General features: G+C 35.6%; 1 long non-coding RNA gene across 4 annotated transcripts in view; it reads right to left on the bottom strand.

Annotated features, from left to right (window-relative positions):
- Window positions 1–4,715: 4,715 nt before the first annotated feature.
- Window positions 4,716–13,455, bottom strand: part of LOC128125850 (uncharacterized) — a 29,378-nt gene continuing 20,638 nt past the window's right edge. For 2 of the 4 annotated variants that reach the window (XR_006189932.2, XR_006189930.2), the window contains exons 3-5: window positions 5,501–5,982; window positions 5,205–5,386; window positions 4,716–4,982 (exon numbers count right to left, since the gene is read on the bottom strand). This is a non-coding gene — a long non-coding RNA (uncharacterized LOC128125850). Of the gene's footprint in view, window positions 4,983–5,204; window positions 5,407–5,500; window positions 5,983–6,046; window positions 6,448–13,455 lie in introns of those variants that run through there. The other 2 variants (XR_006189933.2, XR_006189934.2) reach the window with 2 other exon arrangements.

Genomic DNA, 13,455 nt, shown 5'->3' with positions numbered 1-13,455 from the left:
GAATTTCTTATAGGTTAAATGACACAATACGTAGGCATTGGCAACAAAATATGGTTAATTTGTGGTTTGGGACTGAAGAATGTCTTTTGGTAGATCTTGTAAGTGTATGTTTGATTTTTATAAATTATTATGGCATATTTCAATAAAATAAATGTAATATTTCGGTTGAACATGGTGTATTATTTTGAAGCTTGGGTGCGTTCAGAAAATTTTTTTACAATTTGTATTGTGTTGACTGTTAAACGATTTCTTTTTTAGTAAATAAGAACTTCTAAGAGTTTGACTTCGTTTGAGATCATTTGTATTAGAAACTACATCAATTTGATTTCGTATGTATATTTAATTAGTCTTTTGGTTTTGCAAATACTCCTAATTAATCATCACCATATAAAAAGAAAAAAATTGAAAATATAGTTAGATTTTTTAAAATGTTATAAATATCATTAAATTGAATATTATATAGCGTATTGTATATCTTAATTTCATTCAATGATAAAGAACAGTGGCTCAAATTTCTAATATTATTTGAGGAAGTAAAATTATTACACCCATCTTTTATTGAGCATGTTTTAAAAAGGATAGATGACCAGGTCAACAAAACAAATTTTATCAATCATTCAATTTCTACATTTACTCGAATAAGTAGAACCTAAAGCCATATAACTAGAGCTTGTTGCATATGTAGTGTACATGTTACAACATTCACCGTCCATCGAAAAGAAAACCATTGGACAAAAGAAAATTCGTTTTGTGGTGTATTTATTGTTGTAAAATTATTCCCTGAAAGAAACATATTCTACCCTCCTTCCTCTTATTCATCGCCCGCCGCATTGCGCGGGTAGCTGACTAGTTGGACTAGTGATCCTACCCTAAGCCCACAACCAAACAAGGAACAGGAGTTACGGTATTTAGCAATAGTCTTAAGTCTGTTAAAGCATACTTATACGTAAATAGATATACAAAAATATGATTTTGATAATAAACGACAATCTAAAATAGTTTCAAAAGAGTTTTAAAGTGTTTTTAACAAGTTTTTGAGTATAAGAAATCCCTTTGTTTAATGTTTTCACATGTAATGGTTAACACATTTATAAGCATAAAGAAATCCTTTGATTTGTTTTCACATGTCAATGATAACATAATTCCATTGTGTTTTACTTGTATTCTCCCCCTAAAAAGCATTTAAAAGTGTTTAAAACTGTAATTTGTAGGGGTATGAACTCACCTTGTGGGGGTGATTCGAATGAAAGTTCGATATAGGATGTTTGATATAGGTGGTTTGACTCCACAAGCTAGTTCCCGGGACAAAACAAGTCCTAAATGGCAATTTATGCAACATAATGACATTCAATTAGCAATTATAACCTCTAAGGCATTTGAGAAACAACCTAGGATGCAAGAAACGCTTACAAATGAAGTGTTAGAAGCAAAGATGGGAGGCTGCAAGGTGTTCACGGCCCAAGAAGGGTTCACGGTATGACATCCCCAAAATCACGGCCAGAAAAGATCGGTTTCATTTATGCTTTTAAAATAATTTCAGAGTAAATCCATTGATTTAACAGAGTTGCGGAATTTGTCCCCAAAACATTACATGATAAAATAAGATTTATTAAAGCATTTCTTAAAGAAATGTATTTTCATTATATATCAAAACTCGGGATGTCATGTTCCGATACAGACACAAAATCATAAACAATAAAACATAGACCTTACATAGTTATATACAACTATTGGTCTATAACAAAAATATCTTCACAAATTCCCCAACTTATGCTCTCGCGCCATTACCTGTAATACAAAGAAACTGAGTGGGTCAGGCTTTGGGAGCCTGGTGAGCATATAGGGTTTTCAACCCACAATAAATAATTATATTTAATTTCACGAACCAACAATAACCCGATTACACATTCCCGTTATCCTCACTTTACGTCCCTATGACAATAACTATTACAAGGGACCTAATCTAGGATTTTCATCGAGACGGACACTACTGCAAAGGAGTTTCCTCAACAATAAATGTCCTAAGGAAACCATGAGGGGGATAGAATACAACAAATGAACACTCAACTTCACCAACACCTACAGGTTATGAGCCTGCCGTCATTCCACAGGACAATCTAGAAAGAGTCTGTGGTCGTCATCCATATTCTGCTAAATGACTAGATCACAATCACATCGAGGCCTCTCATCAATTTATCACACATCAACTATCTACCCAAGTTCTACCTAATATTTTTGTAGATAACAACATACATATGCATTCATATGCAACTTAAAAACTGATAAGATACTCATTCAACACTCATCCCAAATAAACAGATAACATATATATACATGTATATTTATACACACGTAACTTGTATTCTAAAACAGATACTTCATATCTATGTGTTAGAAGAAAGGGAATATACACTCACTTGATCAGAAGATGATCGGGGAGCATTACAGCTCTAAGAGTAGTATTTCTTCGGTGAAACCGGGAAATCTTCACAAAAACCAGGCTTCTCGTGGACAGAGTTTCGGCTCGGAAACTTTACTTCTCGGGATCTTCGGGGCTTCGGGACTTGCTTTGGGTCTCGGGGTGATACCGGGGATTCGGGGGTATAATTTTCACGTAGATCGATGAAATAAGGGTGAGAGAGAAGAGATTTGGCAACCACAAACGGTTGCACTTTGATATCTATTTATAGGGTGAAGTCTGCCGCGAACGCAGTGCGTTGCCCAAACAAACGCAGTGAGTTCCCGAACGCAGTGCGTAGGAGCGGGGTTCCGCTCCTATCCCTTATCCGCTGAGTCAGCATCGACGTTGCCACTCCGGAGCCAAGTATCAAACACAGGGCGTTCCCACTTTGGGATGCGTGCCTCAAACTTCAGAAATTCATAACTTTCGCATACGATATCTGTTTTTGAAGTTCTTTATATCCACGTGTAGGTGAGATTATGCTCTACAACTTTCGTTTAGACTCCGTCGGCTAATTTTGACTTTTATTTTTATTATATTATATTTATTAGGCCGGGACAGGAAAACTCCGTTAGAAAATCATATCTTCTTCATCGGACATCCGTTTTCGACTGTCTTTTTACCGTTGGACTACTATTGACGAGATCTTCAATTCTTGTTTAGATTGTTTCGGCCAAATATCACTCGATCTCTATTTTTTGAGATTTGGGTTGCATACTACTAAGTTGAAACTTCGAAAAATCATAACTTCCTCATACGAAGTCAGATTTAGACGTTCTTCTTATGCACGCTCTCGGTTTAGCTTATTCTACGACTTTCGTTTAGATCACTAAGGCTAAATATCGCTCTTTTGTAAATTTACTATTTACGTCACGCAGTGTCGCGCTGGTTCTGTCGCGAAACTTCGACAGGTCATAACTTCTTCATTATAACTCGGATTTCGGCATTCTTTATGTATTCGGAAACCTTGCCACGATCACTACCACATCCTTCATAGATATAGGGTTTATCTAACATTTCATTTTTACGCTTATTTTTATCCTTAATTCGTTTAAGTCACACAATTAAGCACAAAACACATAATACTGAAATAATACATCTTTATTATTTCAAGACGGGTTACAAAGGTTAACTTACACTATTATATCATCATTAATGCCCAGCCTAGAAACACGGGCGTTACACACGGCCCAACAAGGGTTCACGGCCCAATGATCTTGAAGTTTTGATGAGTAAGTGAAGGTCCTAAGCAAGTTCCCTTTGAGAAGAAAAGGAAGAGGATGATATTTGAGAGGGAAAAAGGTGTTTACGGTTGATGATCTTGAGAGAGAAGGCTAGAGTTCTCTGTCAGTAGTAAAGAAGTGAAGTAAAAATTAGCCTAACTCATATATATATATATATATATATATATATATATATATATATATATATATATATATATATATATATATATATATATATATATATATATATATATATATATATAGGGATGGGAGGTTCACGACCCCCACCGAGGTTCACGGCCCGAAGGCTGTTCTCGGCCCGAAGCCTCGGTCCAAAGGTTTTTCTCACTTATCATACAACACTTTAGAATACTAGGCTTAAACACACTCATTTCATTAATCTAATCTAACCAAAAGATAATGAAAGAAATAGGTTTGACCTTTGATTGATAAGTTTGAATTTAGTTGACCAAATTTAACTTTTACAATATAGAATTTACGGGTTGTCAAAATTATTGAGAGGAAAAGTGTTCCTGGACCTATCTATAATTTTTGGGTAATGATTTCAATAAATCTTGTTGAGCATAGCGAGATGTGAGGATTGATAAGAACACAAGAATCGAAGTCAAAGATAAGATTAAAGAAAGAGAAAATTCATCAAATAACAAAAAGGAGGGGAGTCACAACAAAAAACCTAACCTTTAGCGACGACAATAAACGTCACAATTGATGCCCTGTGTCGTCACTAATACCTTTATGTCGTTGCTATTACCTCGTAGCTAATATTCGTTTGTCGTTGCAAATGGCGTCGTCTGTAATACTCGTCGTCGCTAAATGTTTATGTGGTCGTTATTGGCGTCGTCTCTTTTGATATTCCGTCCACCGATAGGAGTTTTTCCAGCTACTCCTCCCGGAATCAGTACTCAATCGCAATTGGTCAATGTTGTCCATAAATGTGTCGCTGCTAATGTTTTTTTTTATTATTTTTATTTTTTTTTATTTTTTTTGAAAAAAACAATTTATTTATGATATTAGTTTTTTTATATATATATTATAAAATGCAAATTTGATAAAAATACATACCACATTACATAAAACATCAAATATACCACATTACATAAACTATCTAATAAATCAAAAATAACATCATCCATAACATAAAACAAGAAATAATGTGTGTCTTCGTCTTCCCCATTGTTGTTTTCCTCGTTGTTGACTTTGTTTATAAACAAGCGGATAATATCTCCAATTGTCGTCACAAACGCCGGGTTTTGAAGAAAAACATTCACATCAACATCCTACAATTAAGTCACAAGCACATTAAGTCATTAAAAATTTAACAAACTATCAAACTATCAAACCGCCAAATGAATTACGTCGTTAACAATTTAACAAACTATTAAACCTCCAAATCAATTAAGTCTTTAACAATTTAATAAACCACAAAAAATTACTATAAATGCATCAAGTTCTTAACAATATAGCAAAACTACCAAATTCTTTAAGAATTTAACAAGTACCTGTGTTGATTGTGGTACTTGTGATTGTGACTGCCATTGGGATGGAACACTTGTATCCGTTGTAGAAGGAGGTTTAAGCCTAATGCCTCTCACATGCCCCCTTTGAGCACCTAACACCTTCTCAAATATTGCGATCCAATCAATGGAGTCTGGATCACCACCAGAGTCGCTATGTGATGAGTCTGTAAAGCAACCTCAACAACTAAGGCATTATGTATTTCACAAATATTGTCAATATACGTTAAAATCAACAAAAAAAAAACAATCTACTTCATTTTTAAGTAACAATAACTTACATATTGGTCTTCAACCAAAGGATCAACAAATTCCCCTTTTTTATTCACATGCCCACGATGAAATGCTTCAAGTCTATACAAAATCTGTTTAACATTACAAAATATGTTATACTTGAATAAACATTAAAAAATATGTTATAACTGAATAAGCATTATTGTAACTTATGTTCATAAAACAAGCACTACTGTGGCTGCAGGTTCGTCCACGATTCTTAACTACTTGCTTCTTCCGACATTCTTTCTTTTCATTGGATCGTTTTTGATGCTTTTTGTTACGAAGTGGTCAATAGCATCACTCCAACACTGTAGATCCATACCCCAGGGGCCTGAGCCCTTGCTGCCTCCACATCCCCTTCAAAACCAGTAAAACGATTTGCAATATTTTTGCGGCTTCTATACCGCGCACATATCCGATTATTCAGTGACGCCCAATAAACTGAAGCCATGGGATCATTTGAAAATGCTCCAAAATTTAACCACGTCTACAAAAAATAAAGAAATTAGAGTTAAATTAAAATTAAACATATAAATTTATAAATAATTTACCGAAAGATACTCGAACATGTCAACCCTTTCAGCTTCAGAAACTTCTTTCCATGTGTCCTTATCGAAACCGATGTCGCGCCACATATAGCTCCCAACCTCCCGAATGAAACATTTGTATACTTCCAAATTGGAATGTGAGTATTTAGGTCAAATATTATCATCAAAGGAAAATTGTCGTTAGCTGCAAATAACTTGTACATTTTTTTGTTTACTGTCAGGCCTCTTCGTTTTGGAGGCACCGTTGCATAAAATAAATATTAGTCAAAATAATTTTTTATATACATACAATATGAAATACAATGAAATAGAATAAATCTTAATTACCATCGATCTGGTGATCCAGAAAACCTCCATGGAATGAATGTGGTGGCTCATCATTACTGTTACATGCATGACCCATCACAACAGCCATAAGATGCAGCAATGCAATCTAAAAAAATGACATCTTGAAAAATTATAACATAATATGAATATATATATATATATATATATATATATATATATATATATATATATATATATATATATATATACACATACACATAATATGATATGATTACAACAAATACAAACCTTGTTTTACTAGTCAAATGTAAATTTTTTTTATTTATTCTCAGCCTCAGACATTTCAATGTCTGGTGACACATCACTATCATAATCAGAATCCTCCTCATCATAATTGGTCTCACAGTCAGACATATTATTGATGATACCCGTTGGTGGACCAACTTCAATATCATATTCAACCGATTGAGAATTTTGAAAATACTAGCTAAATTCGATTGAAAGAGTGAAATTAGAAGAAACATTACTAAGAGCATCATCAGTGGAATCATTGTCGATATTATCAATGGGATCATGGTCGACACCATTCATCGGTAGACCCCAAAATCTTATATGATTAACATTTCAACAACCTACTGTTGGTTGTCATTTTTATCACTTCGAGATGGTTCTTGGATGTAAAATACTTGCTTGGCCTGCATAACAAATATAAGTTGATATTCGCTGATCAATTCGCGTTGTGGGTCGATACTTGTGAAATTATTATCATATTTAACTCCTGCAGAATTGAACCACTTGCAACGTACAGTGGAATACTTATGAGGATAATGTAACACAATAATCTCTTCTAGCTGACCATAATATTTCTGCTTATTCTCTCCTTCAGTTAGAACCCCCGAGTTTTGTGTTGATCGTTGGACATCATAAATAAGTACCATAAACCTAACACCATTCACTATGAAAGCGGTATAAGTAAAAGCATTCTCATGCACACCAATTGAAAGAGCCGGTATCTCCTTGTTAAACTCTGGAGATTTTTGTTTTTTACATATCATAGACCTTGTGAAGGAACCATTTAGGGAATTCGTTTTTTCATCACTTTTTTGATGTAATGATTTGAATTCACTACATAAGTACCATAATATTTCTACTTATTCTCTCCCTCGGTTACAACCCCTGAGTTTTGTGGTGATCGTTGGGCGTAATGCATAAGTAACATAACCCTAACATCATTCACTATGTAAGCGGTATAAGTAAAGGCATTCACATACACACCAATTGTAAGAGCCGCTATCTCCTTGTTAAACTCTAGAGATTTTTGTTTCTGCATATCATAGACCTTGTGAAGGAACCATTTAGGGAATTCGTTTTTTTTCATCACTTTTTTGATGTAATGATTTGAATTCACTACATTGATGAAAAAATAGATAGATTTTGAAAAAAAGGAGAAATTAAAAACAGACAATGATTTTAAAGATAAGAACACTTACACAATTAACTTTCTGACTTCTTCACAACTATCATGCACACATCATTGTAGAAGTTTTCTCTCTTTTAGACTGAGATTTTTCATTTCCTTTGCGCTAGCCGGTCGACATTTAGACTGAAACACCCATAACTTTGTTTCTTCTATGACAACATCCTCGTTTCTTTCGATGCGATTGAATCGAGTCTCGAATTCTTCAAGGTACATCGAACAAAATGTTAATGTCTCTTCAGCGACATAACCGTCAGCTATAGAACCTTCCAGCCCCGCCTTGTTTCTGACATAGTTTTTTGGTTTTTTCATATACCTTTCGAAAGGATACATCCATCTCATACATAACGGGCTCCGCAAATAGCTTCATCAGGTAAATGCACAACTAAATGAACCATAATGTCAAAAAACGTAGGAGGATAGATCACTTCTAACTTACATAATATTTTATTAATTGCTAATTTCTCTTCTTTCATATCGATAGTATTCTCGAGCAAAGTTGCTTTAAAAACATACAAAGCTCAACTATTGGTGTATAAATACATTTGGCCAAAAGCCCTTGCATAAGAATGTGATAATCATGAGATTTCAGTCCAATAATGTTAGTATTGTTTTCATTCACTTTCTTGCTGATGTTAGATCCAAACCGATCCGACAGTTTCACATGTCTTATAAACTTACAAAAAAGAATGTGATCAGGTTTCATGAACGAGTAAGGTGGATTAGGAATGGCAACGGGGCGGGTTCGGGGAGGGGCATGGTTTCCAAAACCCGCTCCGATATCTTTCGAGTATCTTATCAGGGTGCCCCGTTGGGTTTCGGGTTTTCCCGTCGGGTTTCGGATATCTTATCGGGTTTACAATAATTCATAACGAAATCTTTATTCTGTTTTAGGGTACCCCGATATCTTATAAAAATACATGTTCTAGCATCTCTTTTAAATTAAAAATATGATGCATCACTTTAATAAAATAAAACTGGACGTTATATTAAAAACTATTTAATTTAAGTTTAGTGTAATACGTCAAAACATAAAAAAATGACCATTCACACCAGATTGTTAATAACTAAAAAGATTGTCCACGATAATTATTTTATCTTTGAACGCGTGCAATTAACATGAAAAGGTTTCGAATATATATATATATATATATATATATATATATATATATATATATAATTAGGGCAGGGCGGGTTGGGGAGAGGATAACCCACTCCCTGCCCCGAACCCGATAACGACCCGTTACCCGACCCGAAATGATCGGGTTTCAGGTTTCCCCGTTGGGTTCGGGCTTTTTTTGCCATCCCTAAGGTGGATGGGGTTTAAGAAACTTGTTGCCACTCTTTTTCAACCATTGTCTTTTCCGAATGTTCAATTTTGTCAAGTCCACCTACCATTTGATGTGTCTTTAGACTTATCATTCATCAGAGAAGTACCAAAAAGACTCTCACCCACATTTTTTCAATACGCATAAGATCGAAGTTGTGCTTCAGCTCCTGAGAAGACCAATACTCAAGTTCAAAGAATATGCTCTTTTTAGAACAATTCAACTCAAAATCCTTACGGTCTCTCTTAATACCAGCTCATTGAGTAGCTACTTTACCCGGTGGACGAAAAAATAGATAATCATGTTACGCTTGTATTTCTTCCTCAAAAAATTGTCTTTAAGGGTCTCTTGTCTCGTGTTGGCCGTTATAGGCCAAACTTTTTCTCCATGGATGGCTAACATCTAAGAACCAAAGATGACCAACATATGCGACTTTATATGACACTAGGTATGAGGGAGTGTCTTCATTGCAAGTCGGACAAGCTTGGTATCCTTGTCCGCTCCAACCGGATAAACTATTACGAGCTGGAAAATTGTTTATTGTCCATAACAACATCGCTTTCATATTGATGAATGTACATGTCGTTGGGTCTTTAGTACGCACGCCAAAACACCACAACTGCTTCAACTCATCCACCAACGGCCTAAGGAACACATCCAAGTCCTTCTCGGGTGCTTTGGGGGCCAAGAATCAACAAGGTCAACATGAAGGAGGACTCTTTCATGATTAGACATGGTGGAATATTGTAAGTGGAGAGTATGACAAGCCACATGCTATGAGGATTACACATGTTACCAAACGAGTTAAAACCATCAAAAACAAGCCCTAAGTGTATGTTTCGAGGTTCCCTCGAGAAGTTAGGATACTTCATATCGATTTTTTGCCATGAAGTTCCATCAACGGGATGAAGCATCGTACCATCTTTTGATCGCCCGGTACTTTGCCGAATCATATCTTTAGCTATGTGTCTAAAACAGTACAAACGTTGTAGTCTGGGGGTCATAGGAACTATCGTAACACCTTATGAGCCACCTTTTTACCTTTTATATTTTCATCAACCCACTGACTCTCATTACAAAATGGACACATTTGTAACAACTTGTTTTCTTTCCAGAAAAGAAACCAGTCGTTTTTACATACGTGTATCGACTCATAACCCAAGCTGATCTTTTTAAGTATCTTTTTTGCTTCATAATGTGACCCGGGGTGGACCCTGTTTCCTTGAGGAAATGTACTTTTCAACAACTCAAGAAGCTGATCGAATGAACTATCAGTCCATTTGTTGATCACTTTGATATGCATCAGCTTTACTAAAAAGTCAAGGGACAAAAATGAACATCCAGGATATAATTTTATTAGACTTCCTCTAACAGCTTTTGAAATCCATTATCAACACCGCTACCCTCTGTATCCGAGTTCCCTTCGTAGCCGTTGGTATCGTTTTCAATCACACCTCCTATAACATCAACAATAACATCGACCATCTAGTTACTACGTGGTATATCTTCTACAACCGGATGAACTGTATTTTCGCTGTGGCACTTCCATATAATATAATTTGGACTAAAACTATGTTGAAGTGTATGGAATTTCATTATGGCTAGTAGTATAAAGTTATTGACATTACATTTGTTACACAAGCATCTGATTTGGCCTTTGTTATTGACGTGTGGTTTGGACCTCTCCAGATTTTATTAATAGACATGTTACGGTTTTCAATAGTAGTCCCGGTTTCATCAGATGCAACATGTCTATTGATAAAACCTCGACTATTATTGAAAGTAACTCTACCATGTTCCAAAAAGGACTCGAATATTTTCTTGAGAGTTCCAAGCCACATGTCGATAACAAAGGCAAAATCAGATGCCCATGTAACAAATGTATTGTCAATAATTTTATACTACTAGCCATAATGAAATTACATATACTTCAACATGGTTTTAGTCCAAATTATATTATATGGAAGTATCACGACAAAAATACAGTTCATCTGGTTGTAGAAGACTTACCAGGTAGTAATGATATGGCCGATGTTATTGCTGATGTTATAAGGGGGTATGATTGAAAACGATACCAACCGCGATGAAGGGAACCCGGAACCCGGATACAGAGGGTAGGGGTGTTGATGATGGATTTCAAAATATGTTAGAGGAAGTCCAATTAAAATTATATCCTGGATTTTCATTTTTGTCCCTTGACTTTTTAGAAAAGCTAATGCATATCAAGGTGATCAACAAATGGACCGATAATTTATTCGATTAGCTTCTTGAGTTGTTGAAAACTACATTTCCTTAAGGAAACAGGGTCCCTCGTCACATTATGAAGCAAAAAAGACACTTAAAAATATAGGCTTGGGTTATGAGTCAATACACGTATGTAAAAACCACTGTTTTCTTTTCTAGAAAGAACACAAGTTGTTGCAAAAGTGTCCAGGTTGTAATGAGAGTCAATGGGTTGATGAAAATAAAAAGGGTAAGAAGGTGGCTCAGAAGGTGCTGCGATACTTTCCTCTGACCCCCAGACTACAATGTTTGTACTATTTTACACAAACAACTAAAGATATAATTTGGCATAGTACCGAACGATCCAAAGATGGTACGATTCTTCATGCCGTTGATGGTACTTCGTCGAAAAAAATCGATATGAATTATCCTAACTTCTCGAGGGAACCCTGAAACGTACACTTAGGGTTTGCTGTTGATGGTTTTAATTCGTTTGGTAACATGTGTAATCCTTATAGCACGTGACCCTTCATACTCACCACTTATAATATTTCACCATGGCTATGCATGAAAGAGTCCTCCTTCATGTTGACCTTGTTGATTCCCGGCCCCAAAGCACCCGGGAAGGACTTAGATGTGTTCCTTAGGCTGTTGGTGGATGAGTTGAAACAGTTGTGGAGTTTTGGAGTACGTACTAAAGACGCAACGACATGTACATTCTTCAATACGAAAACGATGTTCTTCTGGACAATAAACGACTTTCAAACTCGTAGTAGTTTATCCAGTTGGAGAGGACAAGGGTAAAAGGCTTGTCTGACTTGCAATGAAGACACTCCCTCATACTGAGTATCAATAAAGTCGTTTGTATTGGGTATCGCTAGTTCTTAGATGCTGACCATCCATGGATAAAACGTTTGGCTTATAACGGCCAACACGAGACAAGAGACCCTCCAAGACAGTTTAGTGAGGAAGAAATGGAAGCGCAACACGCTTGTCTATTGTTTTGTCCACCGGGTAAAGTAGCTGCTCAACAAGTTGGTATTAAAAGAGATCGTGAGGATTTCGAGTTCAATCAGTATAAAAAGTGCATATTTTTTAAACTTGATTATTGGTCTTCTCCGCTGAAGCACAACTTTGATCTTATGCATAATGAAAAAGTTGTAGGTGAGAGTCCTTTTGGGTACTTCTCTGATGAATGATAAGTCTAAAGACACATCAAATGCTCGGGCGGACTTGACAAAATTGAACATTTGGAAAGTCAATGGTTGAAAAAGAGTGGCAACAAGTTACTTAAACCCCATCTACCATACTCGTTCAGAAAACCTAACCGCATTCTTTTTTGTAAGTTTATAAGAGATGTGAAACTGTCGGATGTGTTTGGATCTAACATCAGTAAGAAAGTGAATGAAAACAATACTAACATTATCGGGCTGAAATCTCATGATTATCACATTCTTATGCAACGTTTGATACCCATTGGAATTAAAGGGCTTTTGGCCAAAGGTATTTATAAACCAATAGTAGATCTTTTTATGTTTTTTAATCAACTTTGCTCGAGAACACTATCGGTGAAGGATATGAAAGAAGCAAAAGCAGCCATTATTAAAATATTGTGCAAGTTAGAAGTGATCTATCCTTTTGCGCTTTTTGACATTGTGGTTCATTTAGTTGTGCATTTACCTGATGAAGCTATTTGCGAAGGCCCGATATGTATGAGATGGATGTATCCCTTCAAAAGGTATACGAAAAAACTAAAAAATTATGTCAGAAACAAGGTGATGTCGGAAGGTTCTATAACTGAGGGTTATATCGCTGAAGAGGCATTAACATTTTGTTCGATGTACCTTGAATATGTCGAGACTTGATTCAATTGCATCGAAAGAAACGAGGATGTTTTCATAGAAGAAAAAAAAGTTATGGGTGTTTCAGTCTAAGTGTCGACTGGCTAGCGCAAAGAAAATGAAAAATCTCAGTCTAAAGGTGAGAAAACATCTACAATAGTTTGTGCTTGATACTTATTACGATGTCAGAAAGTATATTGTGTAAGTGTCCTTATCTTTTAAATCATTGTCTGTTTTTAATTTCTCCATTTTTAC

Source organism: Lactuca sativa, chromosome 1 (assembly GCF_002870075.4).
Source record: "Lactuca sativa cultivar Salinas chromosome 1, Lsat_Salinas_v11, whole genome shotgun sequence".
In the NCBI taxonomy this organism is placed as follows: domain Eukaryota; kingdom Viridiplantae; phylum Streptophyta; class Magnoliopsida; order Asterales; family Asteraceae; genus Lactuca; species Lactuca sativa.
The sequence above is the reverse complement of the archived record's forward strand: the minus strand, read 5'-3'. Positions and strand labels throughout refer to the sequence as shown.